The 20,654-nt window shown below is 39.9% G+C and overlaps 1 protein-coding gene across 3 annotated transcripts in view; it reads left to right on the forward strand.

Annotated features, from left to right (window-relative positions):
* AFF2 (ALF transcription elongation factor 2) overlaps positions 1-20,654 on the forward strand; it is a 348,828-nt gene that overhangs the window by 105,464 nt on the left and 222,710 nt on the right. The gene's annotated exons all lie outside the window — the stretch shown is intronic.

The following is a 20,654-nucleotide window of genomic DNA, read 5'->3' on the forward strand; positions in this document are numbered from 1 at the left end:
GACAAGCTGGCAATTACTTCTGCTGTTTGTAAATATCCAGGCACACATTTATGTTTGCCAGTATTTTAAATATAAACATTGAGATAATTCTTTCTTAAATATGTTAAAAGACTGACACATACCCTTTGTAAACTTAGAAAGCCGTAAAGATTCTCAAGTCACTTGCAGGAGTCAGGATTTGGATTTTATTACTTAGCATTCACCCTGAACGAAGGCTTCCCATCCTGGCCAGTAACCTGCGTCTGTGGGGTTTAATCCTTTTTGATGCCAAGAAACCCTAACTTCCATATCATCAGAAACTTAAAACATCTCCAAAAATACATGATTTCCACTAGCACATGCTAATGACACTTGAATATGCTTAATTCTGAACCTCTCTTTACATCCAGGAGTAGCTTTCTTAAGCAGCTTCCTTGTGAAGTAAAACTTCACAGTGTATTTCGCATTGGGAAGAAAGAGAGACTGTAACATCTTCCCTTCCCGCCAACACGTGCAGTTAAACTTTGACATGAAATATAGCACAAATTTAGCTAGGGAAATATTAAAAAGAGTAATTTTTATTCAAAGCAATTATCCTAGCAACCACATCATTTGCTGCACAATACCATGATCACAAAGGTCACTGTTTAACATGGTTTCATGGCGAGAACCATGCACTGTGGTGTCATGGACCACAAATGGTTTGCAGATCCAAGCTTGGAAATCAGGGATTTAGAGCTTTGCCAATATTTCTGAAAGCAAAACTTTACCATTCAACTTTCCTAAGGTCTGTGGAGTCACAAAAAGCCAGTGAGGGGATATGCACTCTCTGTGCCAACAGTTGACATTTTTTCATTGTCCTAAATTATTTCTTCCACCACCAGATGGAAAATGACTGTGCAGAGTGGAATGGAGGCAGGGCTGCATTCAAAAAGTTTCTGCATGCGAATACAAAGAAATACATTTAAATCCCACTAAATTTGTACTTACAACTGCTATTGCTTTTCTCCCTTGATGTAGCGATAAACTAATTCTTGCTAGTTCCTTAAAACATGAAATACCCAATTCGCCATACTCCAGATAAACAAAATAAACCAGACTGAGGAGCAGACCCTTCTCTAAGGGGTGTAGAGGTGATTGTAAAATACAGCCAGGTTAGACCTGTTTTACCCTTTGATGTTGGCATTGCTGCACAAGTGATCCCGCTGATTCCACATGAGGACTAAGGCTTTCTGATTTTGAATAGAAGCAGCAAAATTGGGCCATAAATGATCAGTCTGAATAATACATCCTTAGGAGTAGGATGTAGCAGGGATATAGAGAATTATTGCTCTTCAGAGGAGAAGAAAAATTAAAATTTGCAAATGCTGTTTTTGTAAACACATTTTATTAAGATGTAACTGCACCTGCATTTCATCAAGAAAATTGTTTGCTACAGTTTTTAATATACTTTGATATATTGAATATATTTGATTTATTTTGATAATATTTTTTCTTTTATTAGTGTTCTACATACTTTAAGTCCCTAGTCACAAGTATCGGATCTTGTGAGAGATGGCCTGTTTGCTTAGAATTCTCATCCCACTTTTTCAGAACTGGTGTTTTAGCTATAATGAAGACTTCAGATAAGCAACCAGATTTCAGATGTTTAGCTATATCAGGAATATCGTATTACTATTGACTTTGCTCAGTTACAAGAGCCAGATGCTGGAAAGAAAAAGGGTGCATTTCTGTTAGCATTTTAGTTTATCTTAGGAGCACACTTTGGGAACAAATCTGATCTTCCCCAGTTGCTGCTCTTCAGTTCATTGGGGAGTGATGTCAAGATACGTGAATTAAATTTCTTTAGGTTGAACGGAAAGTGAGAGAAGCTCTGCATGGATGCCTGTAATGTGCTCCAGATGCTCCCTGGTGCTCAGGAGAAGTCAGGCAAGTGCCACGCAGCTGCTTCTCTCACCTTCTCTTGCCTTCTCTCCTCCAAGACACATACACCGTGTTCACTGGCTTCTTGGCTCCAACTCTTTCCACAGATCAACTCCTATTGTGCTGCGCTTCTTACTAATGTAGATACAGCTTAATTCTCTGGCACTAGAACAGGTAGTGACCCAGGATAAAATTGACTGTCATAGTGTTATAGAAAGGGTGACTGACTTCTATAGCTTGCCTAATAAGAACTGTAAACACCTATATGAGCAGGTGGCAAGAATGGAGAAGACTCTGCCTTCTCCTCAGCATGGGCTGCACCTCTACAGGGACAGCCTAAGTCTAGCTCTTTGAGAAGGGAAAACTTCTGTAAGTGATGGAGGCAACTTCCATAACTAAGCACGTTAAAAGGAAGCTGATTTTTACAGCCCAGCATGGGAGATTTACATGACAAATCTTGCCTGTGGTTTCAGAAGTGGAAGCCCAGAACAGTTCTCCATGTTCTTGGCTTCACCAGTCATTGTGGTTTCTAGGGTGAGGCACATGTCAGGTCACTGAAGGACAGAAGGGAACAGAGACATGAACAGAGACGGGGATTTCCCCTTTCATTAGCCACAATAAATATGTTTGTTCAAGAACAAATAGCTGGAATAAGAAGATGTGCTGCAGAAAAGGCTATTTGTGTCAGATACATAGGAAATACTGTTCACAGATAAACCATTGTAAGGATTGTCCTTTAACAAGGCCAAGTTTACGTGGGATCCTGACTATGTAAAGGCCCTGTATTTTATTCTTTTTCCCATTACCTAACATGGGCCACTGCATGGTGAGTAAAGATGTGATTGGAGTGAGCTGGGCTTTAAACTATTTCAATAGAGCATAGTGCTTTACTGCAAGCTGCATTGGACTTTGGTGCTGTCAGAAGTCCTTATTGAGTGGGATTTCCAGGTTTAAAGTCAATAGCCAGAGGCAGAAAGAAGAGATGCTATCTCTGTGGCATGCCCTTAATAAAAAGTTTGCTGGAACATAACTCCCTTATGATAGCAAACCTGTGTTTAATGGCAAGAGTATTTACTTGGCACTCTCCAGGATTACCTGTGGTATTTTGTTGTAATGGTGGAGAGAGAGCGAGCAGTCCAGAGAGAGACCAAGCCTGTGGCAGTGGAGTGTAGCAGGGGTACTTCCATGGATGTCCCAGGCAGAAAGGTCGCACGGGGGCAGCTGGGCATAGAAAGAGAAATGGGTTTGCCTTCACCACTGGACTCAGAGCCCAGGCTGAAGGCAACTCCACAAGTAAAAATGTGGCAGTTTGTATTGGCAAAATGGCAGACTTGATCAAGAGCAGCCAGAACTGAAGGCGTAAGCTCCAGCAGTAGGATGTGGCAGAGGACATGGGGGAAGGCCTAAAATGTGCTGAGGGTGCGTTACCTGACTTTCCCAACTGTCTGCGCCTCTCCAGAGATCTTGTCTTCCCTTTCTGGTTCTTCAAAGTACTGGAAGTAAAGTTGAGTTCTGCACTGTGTTTGTGAACTTCATAATTATTTTTCTGTCAGAAATATCATCAGTTTGTTTTCTCTCTGTGCTTATGTACAGATGTAAAATTATAGATAAGCAGTACAGAGACTGTCATATGACTACTTAGATATACATCCACACTTGCAATACAGAGGCTGAAGAGGCTTTCCTTGGCACAGTACTGTGGTTTCACAATAGATCACACATGATGAAAGTGGAAAGGAATTACATATTTTGTGGCCTCCTCTCCTGTGACATAAAGCCACGTGGAGATCTTCACTGCATCTGGTTTCTGAATTTGGCCCTGGATACAGACAAATATCACAGGCCCTAACAATTGTCATTTCTGGCCCTTCCTCCAAAAGTGAGACCCAAGGGAATTAGTTTTCAGCTGAATGCTCTCTGTTCTGTTCAATGCTTAAATTTACTGTCATTCCTTGTTTGCTTCTTGCTGAGCGGGATCATACAATTACTTCTTAAATTCCTCTTTGTTCCCAGAGCTTTCATACTTAGTCCCTCTCAAAATGAAGCAAGATCAGCTTTGCCCACAGTGCTGGTGTCCCACGGCTCCCAGGACTTACTGTTTCCCTGCTGCGAGGAAGGGTGCGGGTCTGCGGTGTGGGAGGCAGAGGAGGGAAGGAAGAGAACAGTTCGGATTGCCCATGGTGTAGGGAACAGGGCTGTGTGCCTCAGGAGCTGGAGGAGAGGAAGACACTGCAATCCCAAGGTAGAAGAGCAGAAAGGTGAAGGACTCAGTGCATGCCTTAGGGGCCGTGACCAAATGATAAGGGCTGAGAAGGGGAGAAGTGCAAGGAAAGAGCAAGGCAGGTATTTACCCAGGTACAGGATGCTGGACTCTGGCTGCCTGGAGGAGGCAGCAGCAGGAGTGCTCACCTGGATAAATGGAAAACCTGGAGGATATTCTCTTGGCTGACTTCTCAACTGCCTTAGCCTCTTCGTGTGACTTGTCTGCACCATTTGCAGGGAGTAGCAGTGACTGCAATAATGTGGTTTTAGATCAGATCACTAATACTCTGTGGAGTACCACTCTAAGGAGAGGTAAGCTGTGCATGAGACTTCTGCCCACCTCCAGTTTCCTCTTACATAGCATCAGATGCACGCTGCAAATAGCTGTGGCTGTGATAGCAGCACAACCTGTACTCTGTTGTCACAGGAAAACCTGAACATTTTAAGTGAGTGCTTGGTACCTGAGAAACAATCTAGTATCTTCTGTTAGGAAGCTTTGAGTTAGCAAGCTGCTGTTAAACCTTGAGGTCATTACAGTACACGTGTATAAGGTGTAGAACCACAGCTTCTGTATTTGTATATGTACATAAGAGAAGGTATTCAAATGTGTTCTCCCACTATTTTTCATGTATTTTTACAGTGGTGATGGCTGGACTTTGCATATGGATTACTGTAATCCTACATCCTTGTAGCAAAGGCTCACCTTGGATTCAGTGTCATGTTGGGCAAAGAGCATAGCAGATATTTTGGAACAGTTTTCCTTCGTGAATGATTTTCTCTCTGCTCTGAGGAAGGGAAAAAAAAAAAAGCCACAGGACTGCATTTACCACAGCTCTGTGCCTGAGCTAATAAACTCTGCTGAGAGCTTCAGCTCAGGCTTACACTTTTTTTTTCCAGCCTGAAACACAGACTGAGATAACTCAGGCCTGCCCACAATAGGCAGCACAAATATTCCTTGAAAGGATTCTAAATGGTTTGAGGCCTGGATAGCTGCAGCAAGAGTTTGTATGTGTGTATACAAATACATGCCATATAGGATGTGTATAAAGCCAGTTGAAAGCCAAGGAAAATGAGCACACAGCTTTATTGAGATTGCTCTTGCAAAAAAAAAAAAAAAAATAAAAAAAAATTGGAAAATTACAGAGTTCCTTTAAAAAAAAACAAACCACAAAACAACAACAACAAAAAAACCCCAGTGAAACGCCAACACTGGCATTTTTGCCTGTGGCTGTTACACAAGTCTCCTTAGGGATTACCTTTGACACTGGGCTCTTAAAGTTGCAGCATCTTGCATAACATGCTTGCACAACAAGCACTGCGCTTGGCAGGCAGCAGGTTTAGACCCAAGGCAGTAAGTGGTGGTCACTGAGATTGTCTGCAGCCTTTTGTGAGAATGTTCTGAACCACTCCAAAACTGACGGGTAGAAAATGGAGTAAAGGAGACTGTTGGGAAGAAGAAAAATTCTGCAGAGCTCATCAGTCTTGCACATTTGGCTTTAAGTAAAAGAGATATAAGTAATTATTTCAAAATCTGGTGTCTAAGCTTTTGAGTTTATTTACTAAAAAGGAAAAAATCAATGCATTTTCTCCAGGAGGATCAATTTGTGCTCCTGCCAAAGTCAGTGTAATTTTTATTTTTGGCTTCAGTGGAAACAATTTTTGGCCCTTTATAATTAAGGTTAATAGACAAAAAGTGTTCTCCATTCTTTGCCCCTCTCACACATCTATATCTACTCCATAATATGCCAAACAGCGAGACCCAGATACGAACCTACTCTTCTGCAGAGATTTTATTTTTAAGGAATGAAATCCAAACTCACTGTTGCTTATAGAAAACTTGTCATTGACTTCAGTAGTGTTTGGATCGAGACCTGTAAATATAAATTCAGAAAGAACCACTCTGAAATTAGCACATACAGATGACGACTGCAGATTGGACTGGACTGAATATTTGTGCTATCCTCTTATGTAGCACTTCAAAACACCACAACTTCCACTAAAACAAGCTTTCGGGAAAATAAATGGAGAAGTTTCCAAATACTATAGCTGCTTCAGCATTCATACATAATAAACCCAGCTTCTGTAAATAACTCATTTTATCTGTCAAACATTGTAGGCACATATGCCACATTAACTGTCACGGGGGTCGTAAATAAACAATGTATCTGTCTACACATTACTTATGTCTGGGGGGAAATGAACAAGTACACAAGAAAAACAGTAAGGAACATATTTTAATTGTAAAATAAAATGTTGGTGTTGCTATTGCTAATTGTTTTAAATACATCTGAACGTAGAAATACATATTCAATTCATAATTCAATGCAAAATACAAAAGGGTAATATTCAAACAAAATTGAGTTAATAATGTATCTAGTATGTATTTCTTAAATGCATTTCTATTCCCAGTCATTCAAGTACAACTCTGGGCACACTTTGACTCTTTATTCTTAATACAATAACAGAAAACAGCCCCCCCCCCCCCCCCCCCCCAAATTGCACAAGCAGCGTTTGGAGCCACAGCAGTATCTGTAACCGGTGCTCTAATGATGCCTGACTTTGTAGCCGGAATGTTCTCGAAATGGCATTTGCAGATTTGGCTCAATTCCATCAGAGTCCATGTTTTCTGTATGTTACCATACAGAATTTACAATTTGTTTTGGAGTGTAGGTCCTGACTCTGGTTTACTGTATATCACTGAGCCAAATTTACTTACATCTCTTTAACATTGTCACAATGGACTCTCCTTTCTAATAGCCTGTTTGCATGATTTCTGCTTAGCAGTCTGTGCTGGATCACTTGTTTGTGATTGCATTTAGGTGCCAGAGGTAGTAGGAGACTTCTAATGAGATGCCAAAATATCAAGAGTCTGCCTTTGACCACCGGAGTATCTTGGTTGTTGAGATATGTTCTGTACATCCTTAATTTTGTTTTCTGTAGGCAGCATTGTCACTTAAAAGACCAATTTCTGATCCTTTTGTTTCCTGATGTATATTTGAAAACAAACAAATCCAAAACCAACAAACCCACAGATTCCCTTCAGTCCCTTCTAAATTTGTTGTAATTTTTTTTTTTTTGGGGGGGGGGGGGCAGGGATGGGGGAGGGTGTTCATCAACTGACTGAGTATGGATAGGGATAACAGGCTTGATTTATGATAGAGTAAAATTAAGTTAAGCTCTGTCTGAGCCAAAGTGATAGTAGATCTTATATTTATATTGTTAGCTGATATTATCATTATTAATTATAGAATTATTGTGATTTACTGTCTGTACTAACCACTAATACTGCAAGAGAGACAATGTTTTAAAACAAAAGCCTTTATAAATTCTGTTGATTGGCTAAAATACACCTTTTATATTAATAGTCTTTTACCTAAGCTAATGAGCCAGAATATTAAGATTTAAGACATTAGTGCTATTAATATAATAGCTAATGATGATGAAATTCAGCGTTTAGATATTTCCATGGATCTCTTGATAACTTATGGATGGGCAGAATTTGACCCTTCATGCTTTGCTAAAACACCAAAATACCACAATAAAGGACTAAGGTACGTTTAATGGTGGGATGAATAAGTCACAAGGTAGCTTTGACTTGGAAAAGAAACATATTTACTTCTGCTTGGCATGCATATAGCAAGAATCCATTGTGTGCATCCATGTTATTTTCCTTGTCATTGTTAAATATCTGATAAGTTGTTTTCTGCCACGCACAACGTTGCAAGTGGCATGCTAGAAAGCATATACGATCTATAAGGAGCTCTTGTTGCTAGATTTAAACAGCACAGCTATGAGAAGAATTCCAGCGTAGACACCTCTTGTTAACAGCCCTTCCATAGGTGCTTAAGTTCAAATTAACTGTTCTAAAACCCAAATTAGAGTCAAATCTGATGTGAGCCAATTTACTCTGCACAACAATGACGGGCAATGAAAAGTGTTCTGCTAGATTGCTGTTTAAATCGGATCACTATAGCTCCCTCGGTGAGAAAGTAGTGCAGAATAACAATGGCCAGTGGCTAAATGTAATTTAATTATTGGGTTTACATATTGGTTAGTTCTTGCATTGTTTAAAAAGAAACATTTTCCAGCCAGGTGTACAATGTCTGGCCAGTGGCAGAAATCACTATAAAAAGCTGGAGGAATAATAGACTGATGATCTAACACGTTTAAATTAAGCAAGGTCTGATTGTTGAATGCTGAAGGGTGGTGAGTTCATTTCCATCGAGGGCTGACATTTTGTCCTCTTTGTATGTTGCATTGTTAGTGGTATAATACATGCAGAAATATGATGATGAAAAGCCTGAAGACTCAGAGTTTGAAAATAAAGCTTCCTTAGGGTTGAAATATCTGTTGTTTCACACAGTAGTTTTTCTGGTTGAAATCACCTGGTAAATTTGAGACTCTCCATTTAATATTTACAAACCAAAGGAAAAGAGAACTAATAAGACATCAGTCTGTCTTTATCTTTCATCTGTCCATTAGACTTTCTCATAACTGAAAGATACTCCAGGTTGCTGAATGTAAGGTGGTATAAGGTTCTAGTATTGCATTTTTTTTTGTCCAAGTCACTTCTTTTGTATCATAACAGCAAAATTCCATATCACATCGTTGTTTGATTTGAAATTGCTTGATAGGGTGTGATGACACATTCATGTTATGTTAGCAGCATAATTTAACTGCTCCATTTTTTTAAACCATTTGCAAAAGTGCCTGAAATGTGTGCATTATAAAATAGGGTCATTACAGCTATGGTTGAATTGGCGTTTCAGTAATAAACCCTTTGTAGAGGGCTAGATGTTAATGCAAATCTTTTATCATCATAAATATGAATCAGTCAGCAACAATATGGAGTGACTTCAATAAACGGTCACTGGAAAACCTGATTTGCTGAATGCTGATACTGCGACTCTCAAAACCCTGACATCATGCCACAAAAATGTCTGCCAGGGCTGGTACAAGTCGAGAATGTAGTTTGTTGGTTGTTTAAGGGAGGAATGCTACTCACGGATCAGCTGGCACCATAGGTCAGGAGTGGCTGGTATCTACTGTGTTTGGAGGTGTCATGGTTTAGCCCCAGCTGGCAGCTACGCACCACACTGCTGCTCACTCACTCCCTCCGTGACGTGATGGGGGAGAGAATCAGAAGAGTGAAAGTGAGGAAACTGATGTATTGAGATAAAGGCAGTTTAATAGGTAAAACAAAAGCTGCACGCACAAGCAAAGCAAAGCAAGGAATTCATTCACAACTTCTCCTGGGCAGGCAGGTGTTCAGCCATCTCCAGGAAAGCAGGGCTCTGTCACGCGTCACGGTTACTTGGGAAGACAAACGCCATCACTCCGAACGTCCCCTCTTCCTTCTTCTTCCCCCAGCTTTTTATATGCTGAACATATGCCGTATGGTATGGAATATCCCTTTGGTCAGTTGGGATCGACTGTCCGGGCTGTGTCCCCTCCCAACTCCTTGTGCTGCTCACTGGTGGTGTGGCGTGAGAAGCAGAAAAGGCCTTGACTCTGTGTCAGCACTGCTCAGCAGTAACGAAAACATCCCTGTGTTATCAACACTGTTTTCAGCACAAATCCAAAACACAGCCCCATACTAGCTGCTACGAAGAAAATTAAACTAGCACAGGAGGGAAGGAGGTTGAAATGGATTGCCGTCCTCTAAACATAGCCTCAATTTGTGCCTGTATTTCATGCAGGTGCCAAAGCCCATCTCACTATGTCCCTCTGTGGCATTGTGGATCCAGCCCTCTGTCTTTACTCAAGTGAAGCCTACTACAATAAATACGAATGACTCCCACTAAAACTGATACAGCCCTTTGCACTGCTTCAGAAGAATGGTTTTCACAGTGTTGAGTGTAGAAGTGTCTCTGTATTGCACATAGAGAGCTGAACAAAAAGATTTGTATGCCAGAGCTTCTTGTCTCATTCTTTTCCTGCCCTTTCTATCCAAGGAACTTTCTTTAGATGTGCTTCTCTGAGGGATAAAAGACATCCCTGTGGGAAAGTGAGAGCACCTCCTGTTGCAAAGAGGAGGCTAAATGGTGATTTCAGGTTTGGATTTGAAGTACGTTAGTGGACACCTGAAGAATCCTTCCAGGTGTGGCTCTCTGAGAGCAGAACCTCATGTATAGTCCCATATACATTTCCCTCCTCTTCTTCCTGAGGCAAGGGATGGAAGGAGCAGTTATCTCAGCTTCAGCACCAAACCTTAAGGTTCTTCTTACTTAAGGAATTTAATAGGCTGCACTGACTTAGGTTTTAGCAGGATTTAGACTTTTGGAAGTCCATCTTTGGAGTACCTGTTACAAGCTCAGGTGGGAGGCCAACATGGCTGGAGATCTGAACGCAAGCTCACAAAAAATGTGACTGCACAGGTGGAGTGGAGAAAAGGGGTGGCTGTGGATCCTGCCACAAGGGTCATGAATAACAAAGATCAATAGACATTGGTACAAATGCACCTTCCATTAAGAAATAGTGTCACATATATATGCCTGTCAGGAATTATATAGTTTATGTTGTCACTTAGGATATGGGACTCCTTTTCTGCTGAGTTTCACTAATTCTGTTTTATACTCTGTCCATGACACCAGCTAGTAAACTCACAAAAGCATGTTTTTACTGCTGAACTTTTTATTCTTCTTCCATTTTTTCTTTTACTGCTGAACTTTTTCTGTGTACTACCTTGTCATTTAGTAGTGGCTTTTGTAATCTGTGCCATATTCTTCTGTCTTCCCTAGTATGATCCCATAGCACTGGATGTGGTAAGACTCATGAGATAAACTAGTAATTTCTTCAGTAGAGGCCTTAACTGTTTGTAGGCTTAATGATTTTCTGCATCTTTGTCAAACAATGGTGTTATCTCCAGTTGAAAAACCACCAATAAACATGACTTTTTACTATGGGATAAACGTAATGTCACTTAGTATGTTGGGACTGAAGAGGACATTTATGAATGAACCATGAATAAGCAATGTCCATTCCCTACTGTATGTCCATTACAGAATGAAATGGAAGAGTTGGGTCTGATTGTATACTCTATGATTTATAGACATTTTAACTTTAAAATATCTAGCTTTTGTTATTGGAAAGGCTCTTGTAGTGGAAGCACATACCCTAAGTGGGTACCAGGTGAAAATGCAAATGGCATTTCTCAATTTCAGTTCATTTTGTTTAAATTTAGAATAGTGTTGGATGGCTTTGTTTTAATGTTTGTTCACTCAATAGGCACATAAACATCATATCTGCCTGCATGGTCTGTTTACTTTTTAGGTCAGATTTGACACATTTATGTGTTATTTCAGGAGTGTAATCACTCTACTTGTTGCCAGTTTCAGGGAATTCTTTTGTACTTAGGTCCTTGTGAATTGAATTAAATGGCTAAAAGATTAATTTGTTGTGAGAAATAAATAAATAAATAGATTGATGGGTATTATACCTCTAATTAAACAGTGTGAACCAGAGAGATGGTTCTTTGTTATATTTCTGTCTGGAAGGCCAAATGTTCCAAGTGTTCGAGCCAGCCCTCATGTCTTAAATTTTAAGACACTGAAATTAGTAAGGTCCTTCTGCTGGTAGAGATATGCCTGACCTCTGAGGTACTTGCAGTTTGTGACTCAGTATTATTGAAGCCTGTAGCTTAAAGGCAGTAATTTCCCATGTTGAAAAGGAACAGAGCATTTCCAAAAGTATAATATTGTAGTATGTATATGCAAAATCTATAGGTGTTCTTGATGAATAACAATGCACTCTGACAGCAAGGAATCAACACAGAAAAATTAGGTCACAGCAGCTTGCTTGCTCTTTACACTGTCATGGTTGATTGGTTATTCTCATCACCCTTTGTTTAAAATCATTTCAGAATTAATTGGCGTTCATTAACGCAAGTCTTTGTAGCAGAATTGCAGAAACAGTCATTAATGTAGCTAATAAACATAAAAAAGAAAAAAGGATCCTATTACCAGGTCCCTACAGGCTGTTAACTAACATTTTGAATAAGAATACATAAACATAAATTAAACATTTTTACAAACTGCTAAGGATGTGGGAATTTAGCATGGTGGTCTGTAGTAATGCTTTGAACTAATTTGTTATATTATGTCAATTTTTTAAGGTTTCTGCTATAAAAAGACAGTGGTCCTGATTAGCTTAGATTTTTGCTGCAGTCCTTCAGGTTTCTTAAGAGGTCTGTCTACCTCTCCCAGCTATTACAGATGAGACTCGGATCCTTCTCCCCCGACTTCAGTGAATGTTTTTCCTGAGGAGTGTAGAAGATCAGATTCCTTTTGTGATGTTTTGAGAACAAGCAGAGCAAACTCAGAAGCCAGAAGTTCTGCTTGAGGGCCCGACACCAGATAGTGACTGGTGCAAGTATCACCTGCTTCATCTGTGTGGCGGAAGGTTGGTCGCTGACTTTATCTGGGTGCTTTGCCATCTGATTTTCATGTTAGCTTGAGTTAGACCAAGTCAGTAAAATACGCTCTCAAATTTGCTGTGTGTTAATTACAGGATTTCCCTCATTTGGGCTGTTGCCCTCATTTGATGGAATGTGCAATTCAGAAGGCACTGCTGTATCTCTTAACCCCTCACAACCATTTTTGCTAATGGATCTCCCAAGGTTAAAGGTCATTAGTGGTTGAGTACAACACAGGTAGAAGTCACCTCTGCCATGTACACTGGTACACATGGGAGGACTGGGGGGATATGATGGTGTGTGTGCAGCTGTGGCTTTTGGAACATGTTTCTGCCTGACCCGTGCAGGTCTGCGGGGACACAGCAGGTCCCATGGCTCTGGCACAAGGTCTGGGGTTGAGCTGTTTGAGGAGACAAGCTCATTCCCGTGCTCACAGGTACTTGTTACCCAAAACAGAGTGAGATGATGCTTGTACATGGAAGGGAACTGTGGCTTTTCAAAGGGTGATAACAGCAACCGCAGCGTTGGGCACACAGAAGCTCCCAGCGCAGGCTCCAGCTGGCTCTTCAGGAACTCCTTCCAGCTCCACGGCAGCTCCTCACGTTGCCCATCCGTTTGGCTGCAGTGCGGGGAGCGGGAGGTGGAGCTGGGAGAGGCGGCCAGGCCGTCTGTGCTCACCTGGCCTTTCTGCACCTGCACAGGGCTGGCACAGCTGCCTCGTGGGCATCCTTCTGCCCCCTTGATTGTTTGTAGGACACCTGAGTCCCCTGGTTTGCAGGCATGATGAGGTACCTAAGCAGCCAAGTGAGCATGGCCTGGGAACAAGTGAATGGAAATGCCAAATTACTTATCCCGAAATGTTGTAGACCTTGAAATGGAGCCCTAGTGAGGAGCAATTGGAAAATGTGTCCCCTACTATTTAATTTTCAAATGTCTTTGCTACAGCTTGCTGAATGTAAAGAGGGTAATTTGCAGATGAACCACCTAATGTAGTTAGTTGGTATATTTTGAGGGCACCGTAATATCTGAACAGCATTGACTGATGCACTTTTAACTTCAGTTAAATGCAGTCTCCATGCAAATGCAGTCTTGGCACACACAGTAAGTTACAAAAACATTTCAAATACAAAATCAACTAGACAAATATATTGCTTTGTATATCTGACTCCTGATACGCAGTGTCGGTATACATTCTGACATACTCAGAGAAACGTGAAGACTTGCCAGTGATCCATATACGTTACTTTTTATAGCATATAATTTCAAAGAATTCAAGCCTTAAGTAGGATACACTTGGTAAAGGGACAAAGAAATCTATTTACCTGTACAATTAAAATATAATAACAGAAAGACTAAAAATTGTTTTAGTCTAACTTTTGTTTATTGACTAGAACATACAAATGGCTTTAGGCACTACTAAACAATAAAAAAATGTGGCTCACTATTGGGTCTTTTATCCATTTTAATTTATTTTGATGCTGCATGCAGTTTCTGAATATCTTTTGTGGGTTGTAATAAAATAGCCGCAGTGCAATTTTGCATGTATGTCAAGCGGTGCGTGACCTGATATGCAAATTTAATACCAAGGTGCCAAAACTGAATTCATAATGTTTCACATCTACAGAGCTGTTTAAGGCAGTTTAGAAATCAATGAATATGTAATATGAAGGTGATAAGACCTAAATAAAAACCCTATTTATCTACTATGAAAAGTATTTATACACAGAATATTTAGCACAAGCAGAAAATGGACAGAGTTTCCAATTATATGGTTTGCATAAACAAATGTTGAACCATGTGCTTAGAATAGATAATAACATAGCTAGTTCCTTTGCATTATACTTTAGAAATGTTTACAGATGTCTCTCTTTTAATGTATATATAAAATGAAACACTAAACTGAAGCAGCTTTTGAAGAAAACCTCTTTGAGGTCTTTTATTTATTTTTAATTTACAGTATATGGGGTGCTTCATTATGGGTTTCTGTTACCGGTTTTCAGGTTATTAAAGATCAGTGAAATAAGATACACTTTTGTGAAGTCTTGTAGTTTATGGTGAAATAAGGGACATAAATTTAACCGGTAATAAATAAGAATCAAATGTTTTCCATCTGCTTACCTTTAAAAGCAGAGAAGATCTAATTTTGGAAGCATTTTGACTTTTGAGATCTTTTCCTGAATCGATGAACTGATTATTTCTATTGTTTTGTCCAAAAAGTTAATCTAATAAAGTTTCAGGAGTTTACCAAATGATACTCGTGAATTAGATTGGCCTTTCACTCAGCATACTTATATGTGGAGATGGACTGGGAATCCAAGTCCTGACTGATGGCAATCAGTCCCAGCTATACCACCGAAAATACATACTGTCTCCGCACGGAGGAAGAGAGAGTATATGTGATTGGCTGGCTGGCTGCATTGTTTTATAGCACCCTGACAGTCAGCACAGAGAGACATTTATATCTCTTGGCTTGAAATAAGTTGCTACAGTAATGACTACCAATGTGTTGAGCAATCAAGAAAAACGTACAGGTGCAGTAGGTTTTGAAAAATGTCCATCATGCCATATGCGTACTGCTGGTATTTGGATGAGATTTTGCATCCCCCTTGCTAGAGGCCAAGGTCCATCATAGGGAAAGTCAGAGCATTAGACTGACAGATGAAATAAAGATTTGAAATAGATACTAATTGCTCTTTGTTCTTGTGTAAGAAACAAGAGAAGATTCAAACCCCAGAAGTGTGTGCTTTTTTTTCACACCTGACCTTAAACCGGTTTGGGTGTAGTTTTCCACTATTGGTCAACAGCCTGTTGACTTAATGTCTTGAACCGCAACAAGGGTTTAAAGTTCACAATAAATTTGAACACCTTCCTTCTCTGATCAGATACAGATGAGCAGAACTGGGAGGCAGATAATAATGAAGAAGATCTTAGTTTTTGTCCCTTGTGTGGCTACTGCCCCGTGAAATTGCTGCCTCCCTCTGAGAAATGAATGATGGGGTCATTTTTTGTTTCTGCATGAGGGATTGTCTACATTTCTTCAGCAAGTGCTAGAACCATTCATTTTTATGAAGTTTTCTTTGGCTCATGCCACTATTAATAAGAGATTGTATTAAAAAAAAAAAAAAAAAAAGAGGCTGTATAAAAAACCCAAACAGTAGCCAGCATACTGTGAGTGTTGTACTGTTCTGGGCCTCTGTTGTGTGCAAAAGCCTCAGGTTAATTCTTTGTACCAAATATGCTGCATTAACCTTCCTCAACTGAGGGGATGACACGACATTCCTTGGAGGGACGGACATCCAAGTTTCCCGTGCTGAGAGGTGCCCCATAAGAGGTTTGTTTTAAAAGGATCCATATGGAAATGTAAAGATCCCTGAGGTTCCCCTCACAAAATTCTCTTTGCATTGTCTTCATGGTCTTGAGGGGTGCTGAGCTCTCATAGGAGACGACGTCCTTTCTGGTCCTAAAAGAAACCTGAAGTAAAGGATTTGGATGAACCCTGGAACTGTACTGTGGAGAGATTTACCTTCCTCCTCCGCTGAGAAACCGTGTGCTTGTAGGAACTGTGCTGTTGTGTTCTCCTTTGGTTGTTCAGACATAGCCACTGAAGGGACTGAAAGCCCAAAACTTCAGAACTGATATAGTAAATAAATGAACTGGAATATATGTGGTTTTGTTAATAAGTGAAATTGAATATATTGGGGTTTTCCAAATATTACATTCTCAGAAGGGAATATTTCTAGTTCTTAAATATTTTTCTGGAACATAATAGCATAGTATTTATGAATTTATCTTTAAAATTAATGGACATTATTATTATTTCCCTGGAATTTTTATTTTGATCTTGGCTATGTTTTTCCTTTTCTGACTTAGAAACATTTCTTTTTCTTTTTTAAATAGCAGAGTTTTCCATGGAATACGAATTCTGGTTCCTAACCGAGTAACAGAACACAGGATAATGTTATAGTAAGCAGTTTGGGTTATTCTTCTCCAGAATCATTATTTCCCTCTGCAGCCTCTTTCAGAGAGCATGGAGGAGAATGGCAGGAAGAGTTAGTGGTGCAGAAGGAACTGGATGGGAGGAGACCACCACTTTCCTTTGTGCAAATTCTGAGTTCCCACCAGTCTCTGGGCTGTAATAGAGACTTGAGCTTTAACTCTTTGTTCCTGGGTTCAGCTTTGAGGGTAGATGAAAACTCCATCCTTGCACCAAAACAGAGTGGTTTTGCATTGAGCTGAGCTATTAACCTTTCTTTATGCAAACCCTAAAGCAGCTGTATTATGCATGGCTTTGAATTTTTCATAAATTTTGTACAAGCAGTTGGACGTGGACCTACCGTGCAACAACTGATTAGTCAATGCCTCTAAAAATAAATGGGAAGTCTTAGTCTATCCATGAGAACTGGGACCTCATGATCTGAGACTAGGCTTCCCAAGATTTATTCTTGTGCAGAAAGGTGTAATGCACCTTTGTACTAATGTTGGCGTAAAGACTTGAGCCGCCAGTTCAGGGAAGCCTACACTTGGAAAATATATTTCTGTGAAGTTCATTTTGTCATCCTGGATGGTTGTCTGCTTCATTATTCAGTGGTTATCTAAACTAAGAATTTGGGATACTGATCTCCTTTGTAAAATATTCCTAAAATTGGGAGTATTTTTGTGTTACAGATTTGTTTTAGTGACAGTTTTGCTGCTTTGGAGAATATCAGTCCAGGAGAACTATATTAATAAAGAAAGCATGCAGTACTTAAAAACCTAATTTTCTGGGCAGCTTAAATGTCTTTATTTTGATTTTCTGTCCATGTCTTTTAATCAGTGTCACACTGTGAAATCTGCCATTTTTGCCATAACCAACCCATGAAATTGGTCATTGCTGTTTCTGTGATTTGCATGGGGCTCGTTTTATGATTAGCAAGCAAAGTTCACAAGTGTGTGTTTTATTTGCTTCAGTCTCTGCTCTCCAAAAAATGCATGGCCTCTTAGTCTGGACTCCAAACTAGACTGTAACCTGAGGCTTAATATTTCTAACATTAAGGGATAGTTATTTCAAGTGATAGTTATGCTCCTTTCTGAAAGTGGTTATTAGGTTAGGCACTGTGGTGCTGTCAGTGGAGCTTACCTTAAATGCTTGGGTTCATCACCTTTGTTTTTCAGCTTGCTCATATTTACTCGGTTTGGCATACAGGGAAGCTACAAAAGCTTTCTGCAGAAAAGAATTCAGACACTTTAAGAGTGTGTCATGCAGCAAAGCAGATTACTGTAACAGGCTTAGCTAAGGGTTGAATCCCCAATTTGGAGTGCAAAAGCAGTAGGAGAAAGTGAGGCTCTTACTATTTGATATATAATAATTATATAGTGAATTACAGTGATATATAGTGAAGTATGTTTTTAACACTAGAGCACTGTCTTATGAATCTTTTGGCCCAGCAAAAGATAGTATGCTTAGTTTAACAATGAGTTGATATTTTGACATTCATTAAAAAAAAAATAAAATTAGGTTTGGCTTTATTTTAAGTGTGTGGTCAGAATGAATTCATTTGCTCTTACTGGAAGAATACTTATCATAATGGATTCATGTGGTATCCATGTGCTTGTCACATGTTCTTTTTTATACATATCCCTCTAATTCCATTTCAATGCCACTTTAATTTAGCATTAGTTAATGGACTCCACATAAAGGTTGCTCATTTTTTATCTGGATTCTCCAACTAAATTTCTGGTATTTAAAACTGCTAAGCTGGAGAAGAGAGCACTAAATATTAATAGCAGCACTTTGAAAAATTAACAGAATTATCTTCCTTTTTGTCTGTTGATTCCCTTTTACTACTTTACAAATTAATAAGCAAGACAATAAGGGGCTAGAGATTAGACATGAAAAATGAAATACATTGCTGGAAGAGACTGTGCACTTACCTACACCTGCCAGTCATCAGTGACTCTTGGGCAGCATGGGAGGATGTGCAGATCACCACTGCTTGTGGGCATGGTAGAACAGAGTGAATAGAGTCACCAGTTCAATAGAGGAAAGGTGCTTGTATTAGGAGCCCACTTCTGTGTGCTTCCTGTAGCTGACAGAAGTAACCACTTGCTGAGGCTGAATTAGGAGCCCAACTGTCCCAATTATATGATCTTACCTTGGATATGAGCTTACCTTGGACACCCACCTAAAGCTAAGGTGGGTGCTGGGAATGTCTCCTAATATATAAAATCCACAGAGGTCTGTGGGAGTTATGCAGTTTAATTTAGTTGTAATCTAGGTTTCACCCAGACACTGAAGACCTGAAATTGTTTAGAAGTTTTTCCATGGTCTTCACTGGGGTTTGGCTTAGGTTGGATGGGCCCATGGTGTGGTGTGAGACAGCCCTGCACAAGCCAAGGTAGAAAAGATCCATTATGATAGCCAGTCAGGAAAAGAAAATACTTCAATGACTAAATTGGCTCCAGTTGTTTATTATCTATTATTTATTATCCCATAAAAAGGCTTTATCCAATAAGACTGCGGCTGAATTTTCATAGGACGTTTTAAACAAAAGTGGCTTCATGTCAAATTTATGCTGGAAAGGTCAACATTAGTTTACATCAAAGGTTTGGGTTGTTGAGAAAAAATAACATAAGGTCATAATTTCAGCTTGTTTGAAGAGCTGCAATGAGCTGTTTGCCAGAGATTCGATCTCTGGTAAACAGGCCCCTCTAGGCTCACTTGGAAAAGCTTGCAAATGCACTGATGCTCTTTGCCCATTAGGTTCAGGATGAAAAGCATGCCTGAAAGCTGCCAGTGTTTATATACAGAATTTGGTCTTGCTTCTTTTTTTCTCTTTTCTTTTCTTTTCTTTTCTTTTCTTTTCTTTTCTTTTCTTTTCTTTTCTTTTCTTTTCTTTTCTTTTCTTTTCTTTTCTTTTCTTTTCTTTTCTTTTCTTTTTATCTTAAGAGTGAAATCACTTAGAGAAAAACAAAAACTGATGGAAGGTGGGAAAAGGGGAGTAGGTAAGAGGAAAGGGTCATGACGTTTAGACCTCAGCTTAATCTAGCTTTACAAGTGCATGGTGCAACTGAAAGTTGCAATAAAAGTTGTTGATCCTAAGGGGCCTTTTAAAAAATACATTATAAACTACAGACTGGAGCCCCTTTACATCAGGTTGAGAATGGGTCAGAATTGAAAGCTTCCCTCCATGAGGGAGGAGGAAGGCCTTCCTTAGCTGAGGGAGGGCTCTCTGAAGTGCCAGGCCAGCACCTCTTCCTAAGGCTGGAAAGAGCCAGTTTGGTCTTTTCTGAAGGCTGCCCGTGGCTGGTTGTTGCAGCTGGTGCTCCCTGGCCTGCGGTAGCCCTTTTTACGAAGGGTACACTGCATGTGCTTTACTGCAGGTTTGCCACCATGCTGTCATTGCTTGGGGCTGGTGGAACGGGCTGGCCTGGGTGCTCAGGCAGGAGCAGGTCAGGGCACTGTCCCTCCTTACATGGTCACGGTCTCTTTCCATCCCCTGAAGAGTAACATCTCCCTCCCCTCAATTACCTCTCAAAATGCACCTTTTAATTGCTTGGGGACCATTGAAATGTTAAAAGGACCTTGTCTAACAAATACTGCAGCTGTTTGTCAGGCTTTAGGAATCCATCCATCCTTGCACATTTGGTTATTGGAGTGATGTCATTTCCATGCTTTCACACACATGGAAACTATAATATCTCATTACAGATGGAGGAGTGGAATGATTAACATACAAAAGAAGGTTGTCTAATTCCATGCAGTTTAAGAACTACCTTTCAAAAAAGAAAGCAAGAACAATAGAGTTGTGATGCTGTCTTTAACTCTGAGTGAACCGTGTGAGCCTCATTTATTGGGGTTGGAATATTGGGCCTCTGGGCCTTGTTGAAGGCCTAGAGTCCCTTAGGATCAAGTGACAGACCCTATATTGGGAGTATCCAGTAATTACCCAAATCCTTTGAGTACTGTTGCTCACAGTTCTGATTTTTACTCTAACATTGCTAGTGGTACTAATTTTTAAGTTTCTTCACAGACTTCTATTCATTACCCCTCAGTGATGTGCTAATTAGAGCAGCCAAATGCTACAAATGAGTCTGTGTT

The sequence above is a fragment of the Balearica regulorum genome, chromosome 11 (assembly GCF_011004875.1).
Source record: "Balearica regulorum gibbericeps isolate bBalReg1 chromosome 11, bBalReg1.pri, whole genome shotgun sequence".
Taxonomy (NCBI): Eukaryota; Metazoa; Chordata; class Aves; order Gruiformes; family Gruidae; genus Balearica; species Balearica regulorum.